Here is a 3252-nt window from a genome sequence, read left to right on the forward strand (position 1 = left end):
GCAAAACCACATAACTACTCATTAGAATGTGTGACATATTTTCTTTGCACTTTAGTAAGCATCCTTGACTTTGTAGATTTTCAGAACAACCAGGAAGTAATGAAGGCTTTCTTTTACTTTATTCTCTATTATTTACAGATGCTATAATTGAAAGAAAAAGCAAGTGCTGCATAAATAATTTTTCTTCATTTAACTGTTCAAACATATTCTGATGCTCTTCTACAAACTTGACTTATTCTTTTATTCATTTTTGTCCTTTTTAAAGCTACTGAATCTCTACAATTTAAAAAACATAGGCAATTGATTTCTTCCAATATCACATAATATTCCTTGCATTCAAACATAACATACTTCTATTTCATTAGTCTTTGTTGGTTTGTTTGTTTTTATTAAAAATTCTTCTGTTGTAATAAAGTGATAAATATACCTTTTTCAGTTCACTATACGTGGAATACTAATGATGTGGTAGACTAAATATTAACAAGCTTCTGAGATTCTGTTGGAAAATTCCATTATATTTGAAGTCATGATTTCTATCAATTTTTTGAATCCCACTCATGTAACTAGTAAAGACATTGCTTTTTATCTTATCAATATCTTGTGTTAGTTACAATCTTTCAAGTATCGTTAAGTAAGTATTTGTCATTAGCCTTGAACTGGGAATAATGTATTTCCTAAAAATCAGAATATACAAATAGTTGTGAATGTTGAGTGCTTTCTACAAATGTAATAATTGATCACTGTAGTTAAAAAGTAGTTCTAATAGGAAAACTTAAGGACAAATTCAATTCCCTGACTTAGACTTCTAATGTATTTTTTAAGTTTATTCTAATTAAAGAAAAGATAAATTCAAATTAGAAATGTACTTACCTTATACAGGATATATTGTGATGTATATATTTTGCTGTGGGACATGGTAGAATGTGTATGGAAATTAAAATAAGTATGATTATGTTGTACTAAATACTTGTACTAAATTATTAAAGGGGAAATTAAATACCAATTATTTCTTCAGAAGGATTAAAAGAAAGATAAAAAATAATTAAATTTTCAAGAAATTTCCCACTTTCACATGAGCTAACATATGTTAGATACCTCAGGATGCAGATAGTAAAAATGCTATCATTTTTTCCATTTTGGTTATGTCATTTATATGTTTTCCTTAATAATAAGTGCTACATGAAAAAATCAAAATCTTTAAGTAATGACACTTAATATATGACATGAGTAGCTAAAGTTTTCTTTCCTTTTTTTTTCTCTTTTTGCTCAATAAGGACACTAGGGAATCTACTGAAATTATCTAACAAAAGATGACAGAGAAAAGAGAATCCCTAGAGACTGGTATTCAGAAAGTACTAATTATAGACCAAAATTATACTTTTCTGAATTGTTTTAAAAGCAATTTGAACTATGTTGCTTGCTTTTCATAATCTAGAAAATATTTGTCAGGAGGATCAACTGTGTTACAGGTCTGAGGCAACTGAAAAACTGTTAGGCTTATTTTCTCCAATAACATTTTGCTTTCTTGCACCAAAAAGTAAAGATAGGAGTAATACAGTAAGCTAGAATATTGCAAAGAAAGTCTGAAAATCAGGATTTTAGTGTATTTAATTATAATGCAGTCCATTCCTGTATCATATCCTAAACATCCATGCATAAGAGTTTGAATTACAAGAGAGTGTTTGGTTTTAGAAGATGGAATGTTTGGTTTGTTACAAGCAGTCCTATGCAAAATGGTCTAAATAACAGAAAGGTCTATTAAAAGATATACCAGAACTGAGTTAAAATAGATGGATGGCATATATTATCTTGGAGAGCAGGCTCTAAATGGTTATCAAACTAAGTCCCCTCAAAGTGAAGCTCAAGGGCGTCCCAAAGGGAACACCAAACACAGTATCATGGAAAGCAAATCCAGAAAAAAACATATAGGTGTTTGAAAATGAAAGAAATGTGCTTAGTGCCTTACATTCTTAAGGAAATTTCATGTTTACTGTGGAAAGTTGAAGTGCTAATAGGCAGGCTTCTCATACTGCTTACAATAATTCCTTGAAAACACGATCCTCTTTTCACTAGTTTGCCTTCAAAACTGTCCAAAAATCAGTTATCTATTTAAAAGGAGGCTTCAAAAAGTCAATGGAAACTTTCCATTATGTTTTAATGACATTTTATTGTGAACTCACTGAAGCTCATTCATAGGGCCAGTTCTCCCCTTTCCTTTGAGTTGGCATCAGCTTATTCACAGTGATTTTGGTTTGTTTGTGAGTCCTGCAACTTTGCTCTTCTACAAAGTTATTGAGATATTCCAGGTTCTTTATTTATCTTGTAAATTTGAAAATCGACTTGTTATTCTACAATTTAAAAAAAACTCTCAAGGATTATAATTGAATTCTCAATATATCAGGGAAGCCAATGTCTGAAAAATTCTAAATCTTGTGATCTGTGAATTCACTATGTTGCACCATTATCTGACCTTTGTTAATCTCTCTCAGCGATGCGATATAGTTATTAGTGTACAGATGTTAAATACCTTTTCTCATATTAATCCTGTTCTTATAGAATGAGCTGGTATTTCCTGCCTTCAATTAATTGGGAAAACGTGTGTATAACTAGGATTTTTTTTCTTAACATTTCAGTTGAATTGGCCAGAAAAGTAGTCTGGGCCAAGATCTTAATGTCCAAACTCCCTTCCACCCCCTATCCAAGTAGGGAGGTTACTAAGCACAAACCAATTATTTCCACAAAAGGTATGCCATTCAGTTAATATAATTCTTCTTGGATGACCTATGATAATTTGTGTCTGAAGAAATGGTCTAAGGGGCCACATCTGATTTCCTCTGATTGTATGAGAAAAGAGAACCCTGCTTCATAGCAATTGACTGTCACAGGGCAATGGTCAGACACTCCTCCAGCTTCCATCTTTTTTATCACATTTTGAAAGCAGCTATTCCCCCATGGCACTCTACTTTTCTGTTGAATTTGATGTGTTTCAATGGCTACCCATAATTCACAGACAATATAATTATGGGGTTTATTAGGGAAGCCAACATGTTACAGGCGTCCTGTGGCATAGTGGTTACACTTTGGGCTGCTAACTGCAAGGTCAGCAGTTCAAACCATCAGCCACTTCATAGGAAAAAGACGGGGCTTTATATTCAAGTAAAGAGTTAGAGTCTCCTAAACTCAAGAGGCAGTTCTAGCCTGTCCTATAGGTGCTGACTCTCTGGCAATGAGTTGTTTTGAGTAACATGATAC

This window comes from Echinops telfairi, unplaced genomic scaffold (genome assembly GCF_000313985.2).
Source record: "Echinops telfairi isolate 266 unplaced genomic scaffold, ASM31398v2 ScPeMD7_7404;HRSCAF=8442, whole genome shotgun sequence".
Classification (NCBI taxonomy): Eukaryota; Metazoa; Chordata; class Mammalia; order Afrosoricida; family Tenrecidae; genus Echinops; species Echinops telfairi.